General features: G+C 39.2%; 1 protein-coding gene across 1 annotated transcript in view; it reads right to left on the bottom strand.

The window, feature by feature from the left end:
- Positions 1 to 26,781, bottom strand: part of glceb (glucuronic acid epimerase b) — a 72,413-nt gene extending 45,632 nt beyond the window's left edge. Inside the window, exon 1 of the mRNA XM_074666367.1 lies at positions 26,600 to 26,781. The gene's annotated coding sequence lies outside the window, so the exon portion shown is untranslated. The remainder of the gene's footprint in view (positions 1 to 26,599) is intronic.
- Positions 26,782 to 26,783: the final 2 nt, after the last annotated feature.

Below are 26,783 nucleotides of genomic sequence, written 5' to 3'. Positions count from 1 at the left end.
AATCCCTGCTCTTAACACCTCTCGCTGCATCAAATGTGATTCAGAGAATAATTAATGAACCCACTTTAAAACAAACCTCAGGGCCTGAGCTAGTCACCAATGCTACTCCCAAAGCACGGGGCCCATGCCAACCTCTCCCAACTCTCTAAACATTAGGGTAATTTTCACACTGGATTAACTACACAAAGAGGGTTTCAGAGGGCCCGTATCACATGCTGGGAGATGCGTTGTGGCTGTCACAAGTGTTCAGGGATGTAGACGGTAAATTCTGATGTTATTTAGTGGTGCTTTGCATATATTTAGAGGCTCTGTAGCTCCCTTTATGTGCGTGTGAAAAAAACGGGTTTTCTACAGCCATTTACACCCTGACTGAGTGCAGCTGTTCACCCACTCTGCTCTTTTTTTCCTCATACAGAAGTAATTTTACATTTCTGAATTCTCTAAAAAAAAATTGAATTTCCAAATGTCACCCACACAATCACAAGCTTGTTGCACTTTAAACAAACACACACTCAAAGCTACTTACTGCCTCAGTCATCAGATCATTGTAACAAAAGTATAAGAGTGTCGCAGTTGGAGGCTGATGCAACAGGCTCAAACAGGCTCCGGGGAGGCGGGTGGAGTCAGCACGCAAGTTTGAAAACAGAAAGACTCAAAAACTGAAGTGTCTCTGAGAGCCACTCCTGCTTGGCACTCGAGCTCTAAACGGAAGAAACAGGATGAGAAGATAAGGCTTGGAGTGGGAGGCAGCAAAGACAAGCTTGCGAGAGGAAGCCAAGATGAAAGTAAATAAGAGTTTGGAAGTTTTTGGAGGCTGAGTAAATACCCGTGGTGCCTGTCAGGCCTCTGTGGTGCTCTCAGCAGTGAACTCAGTTTTTCATCCTCGTAGGGAAAAGCCGGCGATAAAAGACTTTACCATCACACTCAAATGATAAGTCGCAGGAGCAGCAAATAAATATGCACATGCACACAACCTTCTGCAAAAGCCATAAACCAGTTAAATCGCAGGAATTATTCATTATCTCATTAAGTATGCGAAAGCTAATATTTCAAACTTACAGCCACCAAGTGGTGTTTGTTTTAAACCATGATATGCTATTTTGGTGCAGCCCTGAAGGGTGAACTCATCTTGCGTGTTTGTGTTTATATTTTAACAGAGTGGGGATACAGCTAATGCTTTTTTAAAATGGGTGTTTCATCTGTGCATCATATTTATGCAGAAATATAAATCATTCATCATAAATGCAGATAAAGCATTCATATTTACACTGTTTTTGATATGCATGGATATAAAAGGTAAAAATAAACAGAAAAATATGCAAAAAAAGGTTGTGTAACAGACATTTAACTAGAGCCCGACCGATATGGGATTTATGGGGCCGTTGTCGATACCAATTCTGGGGGCAAAAAGAAGCTGATATCCGATATATGGGCTGATATATGTAATAAATTCATTGGTATACACAGGATAAATACTGTATATGAACACAAATTATGATTAGCTATTGAAAAGTTTCATCTTCCATTTAATGCATGGGACTTAACTAGATTTTAAGTAACAATGTTGCTGCTTTCAAAACATGCAATAAATACAATCACAACAAAATACATTGAAACATTTTCAAAAATTATTTCAACCAAAACAATAACTTATGAATTTATAAGCCCAGGTAAATCCTGCATGGCATTATGAAGTGATACATTTTTATAATTGGCTACATTTTGGTCGATGTTGATTAATCAGTGGCAGGTTATAATCAGCCCGATTAATCAGTCGGGCTCTACATTTAACAGTACTCTTAAGCACTGTCTGCAGGGTCTGTCTGCACGAGCTGAGCAAACTGAGGTCTTATAAGGTTGGTAATGTCAGCAAATATTAAACATAGCTTAGTCTTTATAATTTATTAAACAACCTCCTGTGAAAACTCCAATGTGGCAGCAGTTTAAAACATCCCACTTAAAAAAAGACTAACTTCAGCTCAAAGAGCTGTCATATCAGTAAAGTTTTTCCTTCTAACGTGTAATTGAAGATAAAAAGAGCAGCTAATTAATTCTCTATTGGTCATTTTACTGATCATCTCCTTGAGATTATAGTCCCTGAATGGAGCGAAAAAATACAATCAACTTTTTTAAAACGCACTACAGAAAAAAAGAAGGATTATTTTCTGTCTCCACTGACCCAGCAAACGAAGAGCTGTACCTCGAGTGAAGAGGAACATATTTTGTCTTTGAACGGGCAGAGGATGGGCACTCTTGCAGACAAAGTACAAGGAGACATCTGACACAAGAACATGTCCTCCCGGCCCCTGTGTTTCTGACAAACAGCTTTGAACTTGTTAGATGCGCAGACATCTCGGTGTGAGCTCTGAAAAAGCAGAGGGCTGCGCACCAGCTGCCTCTCACATGAAGACAGGACTTGCATCTTCAGAACCTTGTTAGTTCTCTGAAAAGGCCACCGACTAGTTTGGAATATTAAGCAGCTCATGCTGTCGGAAATCAAAAGGATTTTGGAGGAGAGTGGGAAGCTTCAAAAAGGCTTTGATGGTATATATCGCTCAATCTCCGGCAGATATGACGGAATGAAGAAGTAAAGAAAGGGGAACAAAGAGCTTCAGAGAGAGGAGGGTGAGATAGGTTATTCTTCCCCTCTCAATTCTACATGTATCATTATTCATCGATCACACAGACCTGCTCTTAAAATGTCAGGACTTTGGGCTGAAAGAGACAGTTGGCTCCAGAGACAGAAATAGAAGAAGAAGAGGAGGAAAGTGGGGCACTTTCAGGTCATTCATCACTGCAAACACACTCATAAGGCAAACACTCTGAATAAAGAGCACTTTTATGGCATTAATAAGTAAGTTATATTCCTGTTCTGTTCTGCGATACAATTCTTCACACTTCTGCTTTTACCACTGCATGAGAAAGGAGGCGGCTGCTCTGGGGGAAATCAAAAAGAACCGATATGACACATGATTCACTTTCTGTTTCTGGGTCTCACCTCTGAAGGAAGAGGAAGGCTATCATGGAGATGGGAAGATAGAGTTTCCTGATGAGGAAGAGGAGGGATGGGAACAGAAAGCAAACAGAAGTCCTTCCTTGCTACCATCTCAGGATAAGACAGGAAGGGTTTATTCAGTCCCCTCAAGAGGAATCTAAGGTCAGGTTCTCTAATGAAATGATTAGATCACCAGCAGTGCAGGAATAATTACAGAAACACCACCCTCTGAAGGATTGAAAGAAATGAAGGCACACTGTGTTTTTCTTGGTGTGAGTCCTCGACAAACACGTTGATTTAATAATGGCAGCCTTGCTGCGGTGAGAAAATTAACCATCACTTTGGAGAGAGATTAGATTTGGCCTGATAGCATGTCTCTTGCAATAAGTCAGACCTCCTTTCAGTCACAGAGAAAAAAAGGTTGTTGACACACACAGAGACTCTGAATTAGTCATTTCAGCCTTCTGTGTTCAACATAACAAATACAAAGCCTTAAGAGTCTTTGCACAGATAATCAGGAGTGATGTGAGAGTTAAAATGTAAATCACCATGCTTCTCTGAGTTAGAGAATTTAGTAGAAATGTCAAGAGTGTGTTGGCCATCCAGTTACAGGGTTGAACATGCCCGAGGAAGGGAAAGGTAAAAGCCTTCAGGTGATAGCAAAAGGAGATCTTTTCTGCACATCTTGGCTTGGCTGTATTCTGCAGGGTTGGCTGTAAGTGGCCTTTCCAAGCAAATTATTACTCCAGTGAGGGCGGCAGTGTCCTGTCAATCTCTTCTTTTTCTCTCTTCCCTGTAATTGCTCTGAGATAAATCCTGCAATCTCTGCCTGCAGCTCCAGGGCCATTTCCTTCCTTTTCGACCTATCCTTTCACCATCTGTGTTTGTATGACCACACAGGAACATGCTAAGGGTGTAAAGACTATTACACTACAGTTAGCTTGTAGTTGATGTTTTAGGAATGTAATCTTCTAGTTTTACAGAGTGTACAACAAGGCCATGCCAAATCTTTGACACTGCTCACAAGTCTGGGAGCTGGAGACTATGTTTGTGACTTGGCTGTGACACTTTCCAAATGGGAAGTCCAAATGTCCACTGGAAGTATTTCAAAGGAACAGAATCTGAAGACGCCTTTTTTCGTTCTCAGTGTATTCAAAACTATAACTACAATTCATGCAACCTTGCATAGAAAAATGTACAATAAAAGGCTCTTCAGTTTGTGTTTCAGGATAACTTTGATGCATTAGCAAATCAGGTGAAAACAGATAAAACTGTTGCTTGACTCTCGTTAAAATTCAATCTTCTTTCTGGTCTATGACTGCTTTGGATGGTCTTTTTCTGTACTGAACTGTATTTTGCTTTTTGAAGCACTGTGTCTTTGGATTTATATGCTGGCTCTTCTGCTTCTGGATTGTTCCTTTCATTGCCTTGTCCGGTCTTGGTTTCATAAACTCCATCTCTGACCTTTGTGTGAGACTCTGTAATCATCATCTGACTGACACAGACACTTTCTGTTATATTATTTTAAGTTGGGTGGTTTGTTCTTTCTGTCTTTTGTTGGTCCTTTTTATTGCTGTTATGTCTGTGTCAATAAAAATTACAATTTCTAAGAAAAAGATTTTGAAAAAAGCAAAAACAAAACTTAAACAGTGGGTGGACTAAAATGCTATTTTTGCAGGTTATAATAACAACAGTGCAGCCACCAACACACTATTAATGCGGTCTAAAATATTGCACATAATATTCAAACAATTGCAAGTAACCCTTAACAGTTACTACAAGTGACAGCGTCAAGTTTAAAAGCAACTACTGATTCATCTTACAGATCTTATATCTTTAAAGACTTAAAACAGTGCTTGAAAAATAAGATTATTTCTACTTTATCAATCTCACCTGCCCACAGTGTGTTTTGAAATAAACTTGTTCTACTGGTAAAAACTGTACAAATATTGTTTTTTCCCACACTAATGCATAATTTATATCAAACCCCAGCGTGTCTCTCACTGTTCAGGCATAGCTTTTCTCTCCATCCTCTTGGCTGATAGAGTTTGACATTTAGGATAAGGTTGTTTACAGCTTAATTTCTAGTCGGGCCCTTAAGTGTTAGTCTAAAAAATATTGTTTGCCAGTTTTTTGGGGGGAGAGATGGTCTTCAGAAGACAAGAAGGAATAAATCATAATTTATGACTAGAACAATTTTCTAAAACCTCTACACTCCAATGCCATGCCGTTTCAGCCAATATCAATGTTCTAGATTTAATTCATTTAAGCAAAATTAAACTACATTTGCACTCAAACATTCAGGCTAGATATTTGTGTTGAGACAGACTGTTAAAGTGCAGAAAAATTTTATTTCTATTTCAGTAATGAACAAACAACTGACAGTAAATACAGTGTTCCGAGCAGCGTCAATAAAAAAAAATGAAAGAAAACAAACTGAGCTGCGTAAGGATACAAACACCCTTAAACTTGACGCTTGGTTTCCTGTGTCTTCTCCTTTTTTTCATCCAGGAACAACTACCAAAGGATGGATCAAAGGATGGACCAAAGGAGGGTCAAATTTAATGACTTGAACTAAATGATGCCTGAACACTGCTAGAGGCACCAACCTGTCACTTAAAGTAGTCATCTCACTATTGATTAAAGCTATAGGCATATATACAGTGATCAAAGCTGTGAAATAATGAATATGCCAGTTGGAACAAACAGCGCCCTTTGGCTTTAAGAAGTAAAGTGGATATGAAAGTGCCAAAAAAAAAGAAGGTAGATGTCAAGTGTATGCTTGAGGGTGGCCCCAGGAGTACCGCTTATTTCTCTGTCAGGGTCTGTTTTTACTCAGCAGTTTAAGGATATTAAGATTACTAGTTTGCCCACTCAGAGGCACACCTCAGATGATTGACAGGTGGGCACATCGTAGCTGTTAGTGAGGAGGCTCAAAGCCCACCTCTTGAGGTCAGAATTTCCATCATAGCTCCCAACAATGATAGGCTTCATAACTCTGGATCCAAAACAGGCGGGTGACATCACAGATACTACATCCATTTATAATACAGCCTGCAAGTTGGACACATTATCATGGAGGTCTAAAGACACTAACTTACTTTATGGCTCATCCTCAAGAGGTCATTTGGGGAACAGCACTAATGCACTACATTTCATTAGCTTACTCTGTCAGCTCCAGAAAAATGTACTGTCCATTAGAGGTGAGAAAAAATATTGACAGGGCAATGTATCGCAATACTTTGATCTGTGATAAAATATTGATATTTCAACTATAAATATCAATAGTTTTGTTAGAATAAAAATTCATACTTTAGGTGAGTTGGAAGTACAATACATCTTCCGCACCTCCACTGGGGTAGATAGTACCAAAGAGCTACCCTGCTGTATGTTGCCCATAGACCATATAATAAATATAATCTTAAAATCTTTTCAAAATCTTCCATTCCTAAACTTGATGATGTGGGTTTTGATGCTGTAAAGATCAGTGTTTTCTCTCTATTCTTAGGTTAGTTTGAAATCATTTCAAGTTTAATTTTGACAGTGTAGTAGACTGACTAAATAATAATCATAGTCATGTTTTGCGCAATGTTCGATTTTTTTTTATAAGTAACATTGGTTACACTAATTGAAATTTTTCATTTTTACCAACTGACCACATCTTTCACTGAACATTTTTTGTAACATTAGTTTAATGTCACATTAGCATAAGTGACAAACTTGACACACTTTCTGTTTTCCAGTTAAGTATATGTATGAAACTGCATCTGACTTTCATTATTTCATATAGAATACAACAGACTATTTCTTTCAATCAAATAGTTAACTGTGCAGACTATTGCAATTTATCACAATATTGTGATATCATTGTATCGTGATCCAAGTATTGCGATGCGTATTGTGGGGCTCTTGCCAATACTCACCCCTACTGTCCCTGGCAAAGATTTGTCCACAAAGAATCCCACTCATTGTACGCTAAACACGCAAAATGTAGTAATGACTCATTGTTAGTGTATAATTGTACAAAATAAGGCTGTTTCATAAGGCTCAATAAAATTCTCTTTACAGTGTACCACTGATTGTTTATTGTGGAGTAGTTAGTTATTCAGTACAACTCTGGAGGTCTCTCTTACTGCAGATAGAGAAGTTTAAATGACCTCATTCTTTACCTGGAGACAGAAACCTCCATCTGTTTCACTCAGTGAAGCTGAACCAAAAAAATGAGACAAAGGTCCATTAAACAGACGACAAAACACAGCTCAAAACATATTAACTGTGCTTGATTACTTATTTATAGGTTCCCATATCTTTGGCACTCTGTCTGTGCACATGCACCATATCATCCTATTATATCCTCCCACAAAAACAAGGCCCTTCCTCTGGTAACAGAGTTCCTTCCTTGCAATAGATGGATGGAGTTGGTTGGAGATATGACATTGAGAAAGCTATCTTCCATCAAATTTGTCATTACTAACAGGGCTGCTGTCAGAGCTGAGCTGAATAGCAAATGTTCATCTTAGGTACAGGGAACCAGTACAGAGAGTACGGTATAGAGAAAGAGAGAAGAGACACGTCTTCACTTTGATGGTACAGAAAAGCCTATTTACTCAGCTACACTTCTTCATATGTTGAGCTCTACAGAGACAGCATATTCACCCCCTTCTCTGCAGTCAGCATCCCCACGACTTACAGACTTGAGCAGCATTCAGAATGACAAGGTTGGTGCAGAGGAAAAAGAGTATTGCAACCAATGCATGCAAGACATAAATGATGGAAAAGTACTCCAATCCCAACAGGTATTCTGGCATTGGAGATCAAAGGGAAGACATAACAACAGGGATGACGGGGAATTAAATGATGTTATTAAAGAAACATTGTAAATTCATGGATTGATGAGTGCATGTTTAAAAACATATTTCATACAAACAGTTTGTATCAGACAAGCAAGGAGAGCAACATACTTTTTACCATTAAGGAATAGAAATTTTGAGCAGCTCTCTCAGACGTCCAGTTGCTGATTTAGCGCCAACTCGAAACCTTTTCATGTCATCTCTCTCTTTCTCTCTGATCAACTAAAACCTGCTCAAAACTTCAAGAACAAAGACCTTTTTTTAATCTCAACTCTTCAGCATCAGCCTTCTTTCTAACACACACTGGCCAGCAGTGATTTATAGCATTCATCTGGGACTCTGTTGAGACTGTTTGGCTCTTGTGAGGAGCATCCATGGCCTATAGAGAGTTTCCAGTTCATCTAACCTGCATGTCTCTGGACTGTGGGAGGAAACTAGAGCACTTAGAGGAGACCGACTCCTGGGGACAGAAAGAATACTCCATGCAGAAAGGCCAGCAGATTTTAGCCTCCTCGCTGCGAGGCAACAGTGCAGCAGTGTTTCCCTGCGGTGTTGTAAATGGCATTTTAATTTTGTGGTAATTTTTGAACACAGTTGTCTGAATTGGACTAGTTAGCTTAAATCCTCTTTGACCTGGTGGTTTGAGCAGGAGAGGGTGTAGGAATGACAAAATATGTGCTACATATCTGACAGACAGAGCAACGGGTAAGTGTGTAGCTAGCGTGTGATTGCAAAGTAAGAAATGAGGTTGAGTCAAGATATTTCACAGACACCAGGTAACAAATGTTTCCCACTAAAATATTTCAAAGAATTCTAATCAAAAAAGCATCAAACAGTTTATCAAAATACAGCCTTTGATGACACCAAATAATTTCCAAAGCACTTTTCAGAAAACATTAACCCAGGTATCTGTTTGAAATTATTTCAACATCATAATCAACCAGACTTATTGCAGATGGTAAGAGGCCCCACAGCTCTTCTATCTTTCATCTATTTTATTATGAAGACTGCCTGCTCATGCATATAAAAAAGTTTGCACATTAGTCTAGTGCGTTGTCCTTTTGATGACACAGCAACAACTTTAAATATTCAAAACGGTGCATTTAAAACAGCTGCTTTCGTCTCAGGGACCCAATACTGCACTTTCTGTCGCACTGTTGTGTCTTAAAGTGATACTCCAGGATGAAACAAGTTGGGTCCTATCACAAGGTTTAGGGCAGAAATTACCCCTACAGCAGTGATTTTGTGCAGCAGAAGCCCAGGGCGCTCGCACCAAACACCCCCTCCCTGCTCCTCTGCAGGTTTCCTCTGCACTCAGACGGGGCCATATTTTACTTGACCAAAAACACAAATAAACGGTCTCCCACCGAATCTGATATCGGTCTGCATTCACGCTGTATTTAGAGAATTTTTAGAGCGTTACTGGCTCTCATAATCACTCATCTTTACGTTGTTATTGCATAATTTGTCCTAGTAGACTACCTGCATTTGTTTATATCTGGCACGCCGGGCGCGCGGACTGATACACTAAGCGGCGAGCGCCTCGTAGCCAGCTGTGGCTCTGCAGCAGAGGTAGCGCTGTTTTACGACACAATGAGAACTAGAGCCTTATTTAGCGGTGTTTTTGTGTGAAAGTAACACGCTGAAAATTCTCTAAATAAAGCCTGAATGCAGACGGATATCAGATTTTTTCGGTGGGAGTCCGTTTATTTGTGTTTTTGGTCAAGTAAAATATGGCCCAGTCTGAGTGCAGAGGAAACCGGCAGAGGAGCAGGGAGGGGGTGTTTGGTGCGAGCGCTCTGGGCTTCTGCTGCACAAAATCACTGCTGTAGGGGTAATTTCTGCCCTAAACCTTGAGATAGGACCCAACTAGTTCCATCCTGGAGTATCACTTTAATGCAACACTGGAAACTAGAAGAGTCATAATTAGTGTAATTAGTAACACCTTTTTTCCTGCTTCACAGAGTCATTGCATCTGCTGTGAAAATAGAAGTAAACGAGCTCAACTCTTGCTTAACAGGAGAATTTGTAGGATACAAATGGACACTAAATTATTCAGACATCAAGAATAAGTGAGTCAAAAGGGCAACGAACAGAGTCAACTCAGAGGAAGCCCAGGTGGGACAAATGGGAATGCACACTACTGGATCATTGCAGATATGATGGTATTTTCAAATTCAATTTTACTAATGTTGATCATATTAACAATCTATACTTGATATGGGCATTTCAAGCAAAAACACTCTTGAGTGCTCACTGGGAGCTATCAAAAACTAATGACTGATCAAATAGTGTAATCCCTTTCTGCTTTGAGCCTTGCTCTCTGTGCATAGCAGTTTCCTTATGATATGATGACCTGACCCGGCAAAGTTAGCACTTGACCTCAAGTAAATTATTAACCTTCAGAAGCCAACATTTTCCACCACATTATAAAGCAGGTTACTGAGATCAATGAACTAAATGGCTTCTTGTTGAGCCCCTTTACCTTTGGGTGGTTGACACACTTACAGGTTTTCTCTGGCAGTGCCGTTCTTCCAGACAGATGGAAGAGGCAAAGTTGGCATAAAACACCTCAACCCACAGGAACCAGATATCAGAAATACTTTATTAATACCAGGGGAAATTTGGTAATATATTTTGTAATATCTGGCGTGGTAGTCTTAGAAACCTTAAAAATGTGGGACATTGCTAACTTAATGAAGAATTGGGCCTCTGGCTCAGAACGGGCTCTGTTATCTTGTGACGTGTGACTGTAAAGTCGCACCGGACAAATCTAGTGGAGTAGAAGACTTGAACAAACACCAATCAATTACAGTCCAATTGCATTTTGCTTTGCCACTCCGGCTCCCTTCTGTCAATGTAGATGTCACATTGTCCTTGGTTGCGAGCACTGCACCCGTAGCAATCTACTGAATCCAATTTTCAAACCAACTCTATATCTGGCTTGGATCCCATTTGAAAATCAATCACATTCTGTATGTTTCTTTTGGCCATCCAGACTCTCCAAAGTCAATCTGGATATGAAGTAGACACACCAAAACTTGATCAACAGAGAGCAATCTTAGAAAACAGCAGTGAGTCCTGTGAGACTTATGAATATAAAAAGGTGAACGACCTGGTAGATTTACTGAAAATCATCAGACAAATGGAGGCTCCTCTTATTTATTTCAGTCTCAAATATTGGTCACTACCAAGACCTGACAAACAGAAAGCAAAGAAGAGTGGGAACAAGTGCCAATGAAGCACGTACATAGTCTGCAGTTACAACACGACTGGAGCATCCTCCTTGTTTAATACGTCCAGCCAATCCAATAAAGACTTAACAGGTCTCAGGGGCCAAGGTCGCGCCTTCCACCTCAAAAGAAGGAAAACTTCATTTGCAAGCCTAATCAAGTGTGAATGTCACAGAGGCTCAGCAAAGGAGGCTCTCTGAGCACTACTTTTGTTCAGGGAACTGAGAGGGCTTCAAAGTCTCCCTGTTTTGCCATATTAAAGGATGCTGAGTTGTAAAGATGGCTATTAAAACAATTAACTAAGACATCCTTTACCCACAGTGGGTAGTAAGAGTGGATGGTTCTTGAGAGAGTGATGGAAATGGCTGCCCTGAGACATTTCATGACATTAACTGAGCCCTTCAATAAGTGAAGTAGATGAAAAAGAACTCCTTCATAAGCACAATATCAGTTAGAGGCTTAGACTGCTCTTCTGTCTTCATCTGTACTGCTTTATGAGAGAAATACAGAAAATTTTGCTTCAGTTCAAGAAACACTGTCTGTCTTGACAGATGCCAAATCATGACTCTCTTTTTGGTCAACTGCCCAAATGTGAGAATGTTTAATCATTATAAGCGTGGTGTTCAGATACTTAAACAATTTTGATCTCATTTTTAATACAAGACTAAGAATGCACAGGTTGTGACTTCAATGGCAACCTACCTTCTTTAGTCAACATGGGAGATTTCATTCAATTAGAATGCCAAGATACTTCCATATGTGTACCTTACCATAATAAAAGAGTCATTCTGATCGAAATACCTGTATTGGCATAGTCCTTTAAAGTGTCTTAAAACATTTAGGTATTAGAAAGTATGCCAGTCCATACCAAAACAAACAATGTGCACAGTGTGTTGTACCCTAGTGTTATACTTGGCAAGTTGATCGTGTCAACAAAGCAGGAAAATGTCAGCCATCAGAAGGAGATCAGAGAGAGACTAATTATGTGTAAATCTCTAAGCTTAGGTTTCATGTAATGACAAATTTCACAACTGCTCAACACATAACTGTTGTCTCCTCAGACCTCAATCCAGGACTCCTTGGTGTTAGTTTGGTATAATCCACAGCGGATAAAGAATGTTGGACTCCTCCCTTTAGAATATTTGGATTTTTTGTCCAATGGATTCACTTGGATAAATTCTGACTGGCCCAATCAGGGAAGAGAGGCGGGAGCTGCAGGAGCAGCGGAAGTGACGAGCAGACGTGACATCAGCAGACTTTCGTACTTGTCAGCGTTCCTTTGATTCTTAAATTAACTTTGCAAAAACGGCAGCAGTCATCTAATGCCACTATCACAACTGTTTCTCGTGTTCCTGTAGTTGTTTGTCTATTGTTTCTTAGCAGCGGCACACATAAGCTACGCCACACCGTGGCTTGATGTGGATTGGTCTGTGGTGAGTGTGTCAATCAGAATGGTCATCCAATCACCAGCTGCTGATTTTTTTGAAGGTCCCACCTCTGAAAACAAATCAGAAGAGCTGCTACCCAGATGGACTCGTGAAATATTTCCGTGGCGGGTATATGAAACTGTCCGTCTGGTGTGTCAGGTTAAATTTAAAATGCATTTCTTTAAAACAAAAAATATTCTCCACACAGACTTTGTCATACAAGTCACTACATACATTAAGATTTATGCCACATTAGTTACATCACATTCATCATTAATTTTCATGCTGTCAATCATCTTTTTAATAACATCTTATCATTTTCATCATTTTGGTTTATTGTAAAACTGTTTATCATAGTAATTGTTTACAGTACATGAATTGAGTGAGGTTGTTGTGTCTGGACTTAGTAACATAACAGTATCTTGATCAATAAATGACATCCAAGTATGCCTTGCTGCCAAGTACATTGCTGATCTGTCTTGCTTTAATTATTAGTATTGACTAGGGGTGGGAAAAAAAAAGAAAATTAATGTATTTAGACTTTTTGTTTGACAATATGAAAATCAGGATTCTTTGTCAAAAATCAATATTTTTTTCAGATTCAAATTCTTTTTTTCAGTCTTTGTTTATTAACTGGATTGGAAAAAGTTACCACTTTTCTCCAGCAAAGGGTGAAATGTTTCTTTCTGACTCACATGATGTGCATTTTATGGGACAATATGGCTCCTGATATAGTAGACATTATCATCATCATTTAACTTTGTCGGCACCCCAAGAATCATAACAGAATTGATTCCCGAGAATGGCATAATGTCCCAGCCCTAGTGTTGACCCCTTCACAAACTATGTCAACATAATGATGTTTACACAATTTGGCAACAAAAGCAGTGTTTAGCTCTGCTCATTAGATGAGTTAGCTTTCTTTATCTTAAATTAAAACTATAAACAGCTAAAACATGCTGGGCTGTTCTGCGGTCAGTTTTGAGAAACAATACTCCACAGTTGAATCAAGTTCCACTGAATTAAAGAGCAACTGGTATTTTGGAATTAGTAGTGACCATGCTAACTGGGGACCTTAAGCCTAAATTGTCACTGAGTGTCTGCGGACAGCCTCCAGTTAACAGGGTCACTCTTAATTCCAAAACACCAGACACAATTCTATTTCACAAATATAGAAGCTTTGAGTTTTATCAATAAATATAAAACCGAAGCTGGACTGTGCTAGCTGGCTGGGAACTTGCCAATGAAGTCAACCCCGATGCATTCGCCTCAACAGGACGATACAGCAGCTACTTTGTGCATCTTCTTTTAGTTGGACAAAGAGTTGAGTGTTTGAAGTTGAAACCAGATAAAACTCAAACTGCCTGTTTGGATAAATGTTGTTTTGCTTGAGTTCACAGTTCTCAAAGCTACACAGCAGCATTGTGTGCATGTCCCAAACTCACAATGTACACAACTCTTAGAAATTGACCCAGGAAAGAACAGCAGGAATTTTCCTTTGAATGCATGATGAATACAAAGTACTTGAATACAAACAATGAAAGTCAATGTACATGCTCCACTGGCACAGACAACAACAACCAAGGACACAAGAGACAAATATGCTGTTTGTTTTGCTTGTGCCAAGTTTTTTTTACACCCCAATGCAACCAAGAAGCACAACTGTTTGAACAAGTGACTGACAGGGGAAGTCTGTAGTGAGTAAATATGAAGTGAGAGGCTTTCAGCCTGTCAGCATAACACAAGGGGCGTTATTAACTTTGGTTGCACTGAACACAAGCAGAGAAAGCGTCTCTATTTACAGCTATTGACGAGACATTTGGAAGTCCAAGTGTCGCACAAGAGAATTGTGGCTGAGCAAAGAGAAAACTAATGGCCTGAATTGTTAATCCATGTGCATGAAGGAGCGTGGGGAGAGATTTTGGGTACCGACACTATGACAGAAAGGACAGAAGGCAAAGGCACCAGCACTCCACACATGATCATAAGCCAGCCAACCGGAGCATTTCGCTTCCCGTAGAGTGTTACAAGTCCTTGGAAAGCCTTAATCCTGGCTACATCCACTATAAAAAAAACAGCTTTAGACATTCACTGAGGACTTATTCACAGAAAGCCAAAAACCTCTGTGAATAATGAGACAGGAGCAGGGGTCTGCATCAGCTGTACGCCTGCCTGAGGGCAACAGGGGTCATCTTCTTTTGTTGAACGGGGTGGGTTGGTATTTAGCATAGAGGAGGGGTGCAGAGGAAGGTGCCTGGGGTAGGGTTATGGCTCCAAAGTATGCAGACACAAGCTGTCTGTGTGTTGCCTTTGAAGCCGGCTGTGGTTGTCTGTACTGTGAGGGTCACAGGGCAAGGCTTTAGAACAGCCGTGTCCCACAGAGAGCCTTGACTCATCCCACCCCCACTCGATCCACTGCCAAAAATTAGCACAGATGTGGGCTAAGAAGAGAGGAGAGAATATTAACATAACTGAATTGAATGATGTGCTAGTTGAGTTGAGAAAATTGGATTCATTTCTCAAACAGTTCTACATATTGATACCTGTGTATCTGAGTGTTATGTTAAAATAAAACAACATATAACTTGTATTTTTGAAAAAGCCATTTAGCTTAACATCCTATCGTTGTGTCAACAGTGTCATACATATTGATTCACTAAGTAATATAAACTGGCAGAACAGGCAGAGAAGAAACCACTGCTGTTGAATGTCTACTGCCCTCACTGGGCATATTGTTCTTAAAACCAAATTCATAAGTCTATTTAAATTTATAAATAATCTTTAGATCAATTTGTTTTGCCAACAGGTTTGTATTTTAAGTTAGTGTCTTTATGATAATCAAACATTATCCCTAGCAGAAATGAATGGCATCTGCTCTTTTTTCTGTTTAAATGACACTAGAACTCTAAACTGAGACTAAACAGTGGCTCAGGTTCATAATCTTCAGCATAGCTTCCTCTAGAACTGTCAAATGAATGTCTAAATCCATAGAGAGGCCCACTCTGTTGATAAATAAAGAGACCAGTTACTGGCAGTTCCCTGTCATAGGCCAGCTTTGGAAAGCAAGATATAATCTCTCTTTTATGAGACAAAAAGCCTCATAGCAGCCAAATCAAGACAACCAGTTCTGTCTTGTGTTTTTCCAGACTTCAGAACCTTATGTCCAGCTCATTTATCTGTGATACTATTTCCCAGAAGCAGAATCTAAGAACAGAGTGACCACTGTTATCTAATTTAATCCCCATCAGGTTATTACGCACATAATGCAACTTCACAGATATCTACCTCCTTAATCTTTTGATTAACCATAAGCTTGATTCAAAAGACAAACACTCTTCAATCTGCCTTCTCTTTACAACAATATACAGTAAAATAATCTGCAATAATTTCAGTACCCTGAGGTTTATGCTTTTAGAAAGTGTTTGCATGGAGCAAAACAGAGTAACTCTTTGTTGGTTAGGCTATTATCAAACTTGGTGACAAACTGTCTTTCAGCACCATTAAAGACAGAAAATCTCAGCATGAGATCGTGGCATGTTGTGGGAGAGACATCGATGACATTTAAGCTTGCTGAAGGAAGATGGTGTAACAGCTTGAGGTCAGCAACTTCCACAACATCCAACAGCAGCTCTTATCTATTCTCTGAAATGGGCGGTGTGCTGTTGGAAAGCCACTCAGTGAACAGCATTCCTCTTTTTTTACACTTCAGATGTGTTTGTGTTCACTTTGGTTCCAGGATGTATGAAGGGTTTGTTTTGCAGGGCTGCTGAGGCTCCATGTGGAGGATTACAGTCAATATAGCACTATATTGTCAGTCGGAGCAGTAATGTTGAGAGGATGTTTACATCCAGCTGGTCCAAGGTGGGAGTGGTTCAATGCAGTGTAAGAAAACAGAAGGCACCACTTATTGAAGACAGTGGTGGGTGTGGACTGGTAGTTAGTATAAAGCGCTCGTCTAAGGGCTGAGCATACTAGTAATGTCAGCTGTTTGTGTATGCTCTTTGCTCCTAAATGAGTTACAAAGGAAGAAAGATTTTTTTTAAAAATTCTATTTTGAAAGACTAAATCTTTCTCTAATTTTCCCAATCTGACCCTGCATCAAATAGTGACAGAAATTCTCTTTACTTCCACCCTCTCCCATGAGGACTGAAGAGTCACAGAAGGGTCAGCTCCCTGCTGGGGGAAAAGAAAACATCTAAACACAGGTCTTTTGTGCAAAGTGGGTATAAAACTGGCCTGTTTTATGATATCCAACATCCACTCAGCAAGCTGTTCAAGAGCACAAGTGAATCATGGCAATAAAGGGTCTCAGAGGACCAACAGACACAAGACAGCGGCTTTGAGGATGCTACGATGTGAGGAGCAGGAATAAATGGCTAATTTAAAGAGGATTTTCTGGTCAACTTCTGCAGGAAAAGGAGCATCAACGGTGGAACTGCCATCTGCCAGCTTAGTCACCAACAACCCACATCTGATAATGTCATATGTGCAGGGGTATGGGCAATATATCACAAGTCCTATAATGGTATTTTGAATTGATGACACAACAAGAACAAGATGAATATTGAGATAGATACTTTATATTATACTTTATAGAAAATGTATCAAATATAAGACAATATCACAGGATGCAATGTCTTACTTCAAAATCATTTAAAGTACCTGACAAAACTTATGATGTTAAAACTTAAACCAAAGACAGATAAACCTTACCTCCAGATTTGCAACATTGCCCAGACTTTTTTTTAAAGAAACAGTAAATGATATCCGATCCAGTCCTGTATCGGGTTTCAGTTGTGATGCAGACTCAAATGAGATCAGATTTTGTTGACAAAGAGCTGTAGGGACCATCAGTCAGATGCATTAAACTCAGTTCTGTGTTCTTCTGTGTTTGCAAAGCGTGTACAACATTAACCCTAGCATGTCTGTGCATTTTTAATAAGAATAAATACATTTTGGTTTTATTTTTGTTTACAAAAAGCTGTTAGAGAATGTTAAAGTAATACTGGTATCAGACTGGATTAGCATTGGAATCAGCCGATACCAAACACCAGATATCACATTGGTATCATGGCACAAGTTGGCTGGGTACATCCCCACTAATTTCCTCATAATTTCAAAGGATTTTTTTGTTGCCCAAAGGAACGACTGAAGAATTTGGAAAATAATCTAACTGCGTTTCTTTTGGACCCATATTGTGATTGCGATTAAATACGGGGGGACGTTTATCTTCAGCATCAGTCACGAAATCATTTTATAGTATGACCTACACGGCAAAGGGTACTGTTAACATATGAACGATTCTTTCCTTTAGGCCAGGCCTACATATTATGATAAAATGAGATGAACTGGTGCATGAACTGATATGAATAACACATCTTTATTTAACTATTACAATCCCAGAAGAAAACTGACTGATTGATTAAACTTCAAGCCTAGTTTAGATGTAACATTTTTATCAGAAAAATCAGCATATTGACATCTGCTGGTTTTAAGGAAGAATGAGTACAAGTTATTATATTACCTCCAGGTTTGTGTACATGAAACCTTTTTCTAATTATTTACTTATTTTATTTTAATTGCAGCCTTTGGGATTTGAAACAACACTGCGATGTTGGTTTCATATCATTTCATATTATTTAAACTATAAAAAATTCAACACAAATTAATTTAACAGTTTAACACAGCATCAGAGTCTACAAGTAAACAATGCTACATTGGTTTGCCAAATGTGACTAATAGTGGCAGAGAGAGCACCATCAGTTCTTAGTCCTACTTGAAGGTTAGTGTCCACATGCCTGTTCTGGTTACTCATTGTCTGGTTGAATGAGTAGTTCATTCAGATCCAGCATTATTACAACTGTATCACCATTTCTAGCTCAAATCACTACTGTGCCACAAGATGTTATCTGTTTTTTTTTTGTTTTGTTTTGTTTTTTTTACATCAGGGTAGCAGGGTGGAAGCATGGCAATGGGGCGTTTTGGACATTGATAACATCTCTTACTTAGGTGTTCTGGTGCTATCTAGCGAAAATGATTATGTTTAATTATTAATCATTTCTAGTTTGGAATTTTGCCCAATCCTTTTTGACACTTCAAGAATTTAACTTCTACCAGCAAATAATCATGACTTAGGGAAGAAGAAGAGTGAGTATAAGTGATCATTAGTTTTCAGTGAAGTAGCATTTATATGTACACAAACCTGAAAGTTCAGAGATTAGACTTCATAATGAATGCTTAGGACACCACATGAAAATAAATATGAAAAACATTATCTAAATCTGCTAATGATTAGTCAGCATTATCTTTTTTTGGGCTGTTGGTAGGAAACAGATGGGAAAGCCTCCAGAGTGTGAGGAAAGACTCAAGCAGCATGCAGACCTTTCCTTTAAAGCTTAATTAAGATGATAAACACACTCCAAAAAGAAGTCCTGTAAACACAGATGAAAATAAATGTTTCATTAGCTTTCTCTGTTCAATGTGTTTCAACATTCAAAATTAATGTTTAGCTGATAACAATAGATGTTGATGTTGTTTTAATGGCCCGTAGAGTGATCTCGATACACAGAATCTAAGATGAAAAGTTACACCAAACATCTGTTGGCATCTTTTCACAGGCAGAGCTGCTGGAGCCAAACCCACATTACAGATAAACATTAGTACTTTGAAAGTGTTACTGAGTCGACACACGTTTCAGCCAGTTCTTTCAATCTGCAAGCTTCAGGCAGATGACTGTCCACATTAATGTATGCAATTAGGCTGAGACATTAATTTTTAGACTTGGCATTACAGTGTAATAACAGGGAAGGATAGTCTTCATAGCTGACTGGATCGTTCAGAGTGCAGGTGGATCAAAGACAGCTGGCAGTTGCCCCAGGTTTAAGGCTGGTTATTACAACAGCAAAGGACCTAACATGCTGCAAGTGGCATATCTAGTTTCCACTCTGCTACCACTCTGCTGCAGAAGAGCCACAGAAGAAGTGCAAAAAAAAAAAGTGAAGTTAAATATACAACACTTCAAGCATTCAACAGCTTTTTGTCCCTTTCTCCTTTATGTTTTAAAAGGGCCAAGTGTTAGAAACAAGAAGAGAGAACTTGAGCCACAAGGACACTCTGCTGTTTTCTGCAGTGTGGTGAAATGTGCTGATTAAGGGCACTCATCAGAGAAGAGACTGAAATGGCTCTGGAAGGACATACGTCATCAATAAATCAAAGCACGGCGACATAAAGCTGCACTCTGCCAAATTCAGCAGATAGCGCTAGATAAGGTCCTGCGATTCATTTTCACTGAGGAAAAAAACAAACTGAGCAAGAGAAGAGGACCGTAACATACTTAGAGCCACATAATCACAATAACTCAGACTTTAAAAGACATGAGAGAACGAACATCACCATAGTTCACTTACGATAACTATTTCATTGCAGTTTTGGGGCTTTTTATGTCTTTAACTGGAGGACAGGACAGGATAGAGCAGAGTAGGAAACACTGAGAGGGAAATGATATACAGGATGGACTGACCCTGGGCTGCCTGCTCTGGGGCTTGCCTCATGGGGCGCACAACAGAGACCACTAGACCACACCAACACCCTGTTGAATGTGTTTCCTGTATCCATCCTGTTTTAACCAGTTTTGACCAGAGACAAGTAGATCCGATTTTTACTTTGTGATGTTAATTAAATAGTTTGTTTTGCACCAAAGTTATGACCAAATGCAAAACTTAGGATTCAATATGGAGAGTATAGGACTGAGTAAATTAAATCGAAGGGGACATATCATGCTTGTTTCTCCTTTTCACTATGCCAGATTAGGATGCCTGTAAAGCATTTCTGCCCTCAGTACAAGTCATTTAGTTCCTTCATTGCCCCACAATAGCGTTCTCAATATCCTCATTTTAGACCATTCTGAAGATCTCGTTGAAACGCTCTGTTTCGAGAATGACCTCCAGTAACCTCGCAACGTCACAGCCCTTTGTGCTTTGATTGGTCAGTTCTATCAGAGGGGCGGAGGGGGCAGAGCCAGGGGGCGGTTTTTGCAGCATGGCAGTATTTACAAAATCGCCACATTGAATGGAGCAGACCGAGCGACTTTGCTGTTTGCCAAAACTTTACCGTAAGGCATTGATAGCACTAATAAAATGGCAGAGTGTAGGATATGTCCTTTTTGTTATGGACCCCAGTCAGACCCAGATGGTTCTGCAGCTCAGGAGGAAGAAAATCCACCTCGACACAGATCATCTCAGGACGCTTCAGTGTGGTGAGTCAAACCGGTACTGTAACATGTATAGTTTATACGTTTATACTCGGCTCTTGGTGGGTGTATCCCTCGGTGGCGGTTGTGTGACTAACTGACATCACAGAGGAGGAGCTGCTTTATCAGATTACTCCAATAAAAAGAGAGGATCCTCGTGTCGTCACGACTGTCGAAATCTCGCGGCCAACTGGCAATGACCTATTTTCAGAGGCATCAAATCTCGTTCTAGGATATCAGAAAAAATACAATATCTAATTTTTTGAAAATTCAGGGGGTGAAAGGTCTTGTTTTCAAACTTATTATATTATATGTAAGTATTAAATCAGAGATCAGCATGATATTTCCCCTTTAAAATTAACAGAAACAGATTTGATGTTCACAATAAATTGTCCATAATAACATCATGTATAATGCAGCTCTGCAGTAAAATGACACCCTTGGATTTCTTATTAACTGAAGAATTAAAAATTATAAGAAGCTAAAGCACAAGATAAAAATTATTGCCAGAAGGAGTCAAAAAGAAGTGACACTGACTCAAACTGGAAAAAAGACTCATTTAGAAAGCTGAATTATCTTTATATTTACGTATCAGTAGTTGGCAGTAAGTAAGGAATACCACAATTGTCTTGCATAAGTCAGGAACAGGGTATATAGCTGTGTTGATTTTTTGCACCACACCTAATAGAGACTCAGAAAATTTTCCTCTATGCAGTTTTCAGTTGTGGGAGTTCCTCCTGAAAAGCTGTATTTTGTACTAACACATAAAATGGCCTTAATACGTCTAAGAGGGGCGGGAAGAATTGTTGATCAATACCAGAGAGTAAAGGATTACTTTGCCAGGTGCTGACATTTATGGATTTCACTGCTCTTAATGCCTAAATTGATTGTTGGTCAGTTTAATTCAAACTCTCTTCCTTTCCCAAACGCGTTTATCAGAGTTCACTGACTTATTACAGAGAAAATAAACTGCATTTCTCCTCTGGGCATTCCTCTAAATTCTGAGTTCTGGTTATTCGTCTGTCTAATTAGCAAGCTGCCAACTCCTGCCAGTGTTACTGAAATCTACCAACATGCAAAAATAGTTCAGATTCTCACTCTGAGGACCATGGTTTTGTTTTTGAGTCTATTTTGGAACATTTGCCCCAGCCATAAACTTCTTTGACACCATAAACCATGAATAAACTTCTTATTCCAATTTCCAATCATTGTCACTAATCTGGTTTTTGGATTACACACAGACATGCACACATAGACGTATATTTTTTTCACGTTATCATCAGCCAGCTGGTACAAACCAGGGGATCAGCTTGTTTTAAGCAGCTTTAGTCAGTAAGTAGTTTAAAGCAGTAATTCTCAAAAACCAACACGCAAACCAGGAAACTAGCATCAGGGTATGACAATGGTTACATTACTTCAAACAAGATTGTCTATCCCATGTTTACTGCTTCAACAACACACAGCGTTCATATCAAATTCAGAGAATATAATAAGAAAACGCTAGAAAAAGATGAGCAGTGAAAGAAGGTGACGTGATAGCGTACAGTAGATTTTTCTACAGGTTTACTCAGAGAAACAGAATAATGAGCAGATTTTACAGAAACCAGTGAGCGTTTGATTCCGTGTGAATACTTGCAGAGTGTGTGTGGCTGGGTGCGTTTTTATTTCTGTGGCTCAAAGTGTGAAGATCAAAAGTGTGAATATGCAGTGTGTAGGAGACAAAGAGAAAACACAAGAACATACCTATAAAGGTGGGATTATGTGTAGGTAACCCTCACTTTAATACACACTCACACACACTAAGACTGTAGCCTAACTATCATGTTCAATCTGAGTAAAAGCACTTATTATTGACAGAAACTCTACATTTGGATTACGTGCAGAAACCACTAGATCTATGTGAAGGTGTAGACAGTAGCAGGAAACCGTGGTATACTATCCCTATGAGAGTGTACTAAACATCAGCACACGAGAATACATTTTTTATTCATACGATGTAAAATATCGCTCTTTCCCCCCAGCTCTCAAATGTGTCTCTTCCTCCTCACTCTCCACTACGGGAAGAAAAAAATGCTTTGTGTCTGTTTCACTTCACTGCCTTTCTGGTTCACGTGTAAATCCAGAGCACCAAATGAAACCAGACAGCGCCCAACGGCAACTTTTAGAAACTGTAGCCAGGCTGGCTGCCAGTGATCAATGTTGGTTGCCAAAGTTGAGAGAAAGGCTGCCATGATATCATTGTTCACAACTGAAGCATGAAAGCTTCAGATAACCATTTATATATCTCATATTTCAGTCTAATATCTGAATCACACAAAGTTACATTTTTTGAGTCTTAACTCCACCTCAGAATCTCCTGGTGTATTCTAGGAGGGGTATCTTCAACTCTGCGGGTTGATTTTTGTCTACAAAATCAATATGGGTGTTTAAATGAGACAAATTTGACTTTTCTTTTCTTATTTTCCAAAACAACTGCATCATTTTTGGAAATTTATGTTCATATTCAGTGAAGCTGATTGTTTTCTAATGCAGCCAGTGAGTCCCATGAACCCAAGAGTGGTAATTTAAGCGGGTCCCTGGGAAACTGAACAGGTCGCCAATAAATTCTTTGCTTCTTGAGAAATTGCCTGAGTTTATCTTGTGTCTGATGTTGCCATGGTATCATATGGTTAAAAAGGGTCAGCAAAGTAGCGCGCTGAAAATGTATTAGAAAAAAATCCAGGTGTGATAAGTCGATTGTAAAACAGCTGTCACATTTGCAGAGAACAAATTTCAATTCAAATAAATGTATTTCTATACCAACACAATATTCCCTAAAATCAGTTGAAATAGAGGCAGTTATAACACTTCTACTTATTAGTCTGAACAAAAAGGGTGTGTAATGGGATTTTAATGGAGATGGGATGTATAATGGTAGCTGCTTGTCGTTTAACAGTGTTTTTTTTTTTTTTTTTTACTATGTCTGCTCTGTTTTGATGCACAAGACAATTATTATCACACACTAGTATGGCTGTTGGTTGATTACTGTGATTTTAACATGAGTTTGTTTTTCACAAAGTATCATTCTGTATGTGAAAGATAAGGTGTAATCCTGGAGCAAATTTGATTTTAAGGTGTCAGAGATGCAGGATATGTGATTTGCAACATCACTGCAAAGTGTCTTTTCCACAAATGGAATCGCTGTCTCTAATATCTGCTTTTGACTTCTTTTGGAATCAATCTCTTTGCTTTTTAAGAGTTCCTTTCTCTTTCATTTGGGTGGACTTCCCTCTTTTGATCCCACACCTACTTTCTTATTCACTGTATTTGGGAACTGTGTCAACAATCTGTGATTACAACAGAGTAAATCAGTAAACGATGCAGTTTGTTCTTGTCTGGTACAAGATATGCAGTGTTCAGTTTGAGCAGTTTTTAGTCTTGACCTCTGCCAGATATTTAAATGTAAAACCTGTCAATGAGCATAAATCCAGAGAGGTTAGATGTAAGTGAAGACACAGTACTCGATAAGCGAGGAATTTAAGCAGCATTTGAACGTGTTACAGCTGGCTCTTTAGCAAAATGAGAAGCATTTGAGGTATTTGATAGTCAGCCACTGTAATAAAAAACAACTCCCCTGTGGAGGAGTTTGACATATTACCTTCAAATTAGTTTGTTATAAAAAAAGAATGCTGAAAGGAAAAAAAAATCATTATAGCGTTACACGTAACCTCTCTAAACTACACGAACGAAGCAGCTCCACTTGCTCCTTTCATTGCACTCTTTGAAAGCACAGGCATATGATGCATTGGGAACACAAGAGGAGCCAAGGACACTCCTTAGTGTGGTCTTTTGTGAAGAATTCAGATTCAGAGGAGTACAAACAGAAAGGTCCAGCCCAGCAGACTTAATTACTGCAAGTTCTTTGAAAACACACATCTTTACTCTCATTAACTGTCTATTCAAATCAAATATGTGCACTTACATGTTACTCAGAACAGAAGTACCAGAGCATAATAATATAATTACAATCGATTACAGAATCTGCATCAAAATTGTCTGCATGCTAATGTTTTCAAAAACAACTTCATGACAATTAAATCTTAATGTCACAAATCACAGTATTTAAAGAAAAGAGTATTTGGCACAGCATGAATGTCTTTTGTTTTCAGGGAAAATCTTAAATGTAATGTGAAGCATTTAGGAAGCATTTGGAAAAGGAATATGAATAGCGTTTTTAAATTATTGTAGAAACTTTAATGTAAAAACTGTTTTGCTTTTCTGGTCTTAAAATAAACCTTTGTAACCAGCAGGGTCCCTTTTACAGAGGCTGTCATCTTGCACCAGCATATTTCTCCAGAAGTAAAGAATAAACAGATTAGTAATTTACACTTTTTGGGATTTAGTGAGCGGCTGTATTACATGAAGACCAAGAAGATGAAAGGGCATGTTGTTTTGCATGAAAGGATTTGTTTTTATAGACGTGTTTGATCGCTTCCACTGACAGGAGGAGTGAGCAAGGGAGCATTTCAGTCTAGATTCAGACACTACAAAATGTCAAATATCCTACTTTCTACAAACTGTCCCTTAGTGGCAATAATTTGCATGATGCCTCTTTTATAAAATGAAACTGCAAAGGTTTTAAAGCACAGAAGTAAAATAGGATGAGGATTTTTCCTCTCCCCTGTCAGGAACCTTTCAGCCATAACATGCTTCAGCAATAGTCCTAACATGAACAGTCTTCACATTGAAAGAGACCTTTTGCCAGTTGCACAATGTCTGTGCTGTCTTACAGGTTAAGTTTTTATTTCTTTTTATTTTATCGTTACTTAGCTTAATTTCTACATTGCATCTTGTATATTTGTGAAGTAAAATACATCAATAATAAGTCACTTAACAGTAAGCAGTTACACTGTATTCAACTATCTGTGTAGGCATAGTTAATATGAATTGTATACACTAGTTTTATAACATACACCAAGCATCATAGGTACACCAATCCCAATCAGTGTGAACATTATTTTACCCAGTGGACAGTTATGATATAGACACATAAGAAAGCATCCAGAAATAGCCTGAACAAAGCACCCTGTTAACAGCTGTAAAGCTACAAAAGAAGGCGGGACTAGACTGGAAAGTACTGGATACACAGTTCAAGCTAAGTGCACATAAATGGTCTTCTACCTCAGGTCTGTAATAACAGGACAGCTGCAGAGATGCGTGGCGAAATATCACGGTGGTGGGGAGTATCCTTGAAGTTACAGCACACAAAGAGTGACACTATACGTCCACAATAATATAACACCGAAAAGTAGCTGCACTTAAGCTGAAAAAAAAAAACTGAAAACCAGCTGTAAAGCCGCACATGACTGAGTGGCTGAAGCTAACCAGTGGCAGAAGTTAAGTTTGTCAGTTTCTGGTCCATTCACAAAAAGCCTGTCATTGCTCCCTCGTGTAGCTACCACAACACCACCTCTCTAACAGGACAGTCATATAAAACGCTTTTATTTTCCTCTTTGGCTGGAAGGAGACTAAGCCAGCTAAGCTAGTGAGGCTGCCAACAGCTACTTTATACTAAGCAGATGTATCGTTAGCATAGAAGCTAACTGGGGTTTACATTCCTCAGACAGAGTCAACAGTCAGCTTTGAAGTTCTCACAGTCCGCCTCTGGTCCCCGTAACACCAGGCGACAAGCTGGAGGCAGTGTTCAGGACTTATTTATGAAGTGTAAGACGCTACAGAGGAGGAAACGAAGCCTTTTGAGATTTAAATGTTGCTTTCTTGATGTGAAACTGTGAAAATATCAGCTAGCTCTGCAAATGAGTGTCTGGACAGAGAGAGCCGACAAGACTTAACGTTAGCAGCCTTACCTGCAGGATTAAAGATGTTGCGCAGACCTGGAGTAGCTTCTGAGACGCCCGTGGGAGTTGATTTCAGTCGGTGGGTTGGTTTGAGAGAGTCCTGGTTCACCTCAGGCTGATAGCGGACCAACCAACGACACCGACTGGCTGACTGTGCTGCCTCCGAGCCACAACAGCGACTGAATACAGTTCA

The sequence above is a fragment of the Halichoeres trimaculatus genome, unplaced genomic scaffold, assembly GCF_033239565.1.
Source record: "Halichoeres trimaculatus isolate MK-OKI-2021-1 unplaced genomic scaffold, fHalTri1.1 fHalTri1_scaffold_3, whole genome shotgun sequence".
Classification (NCBI taxonomy): Eukaryota; Metazoa; Chordata; class Actinopteri; order Labriformes; family Labridae; genus Halichoeres; species Halichoeres trimaculatus.
This window is presented reverse-complemented; position numbering and strand designations above follow the sequence as displayed.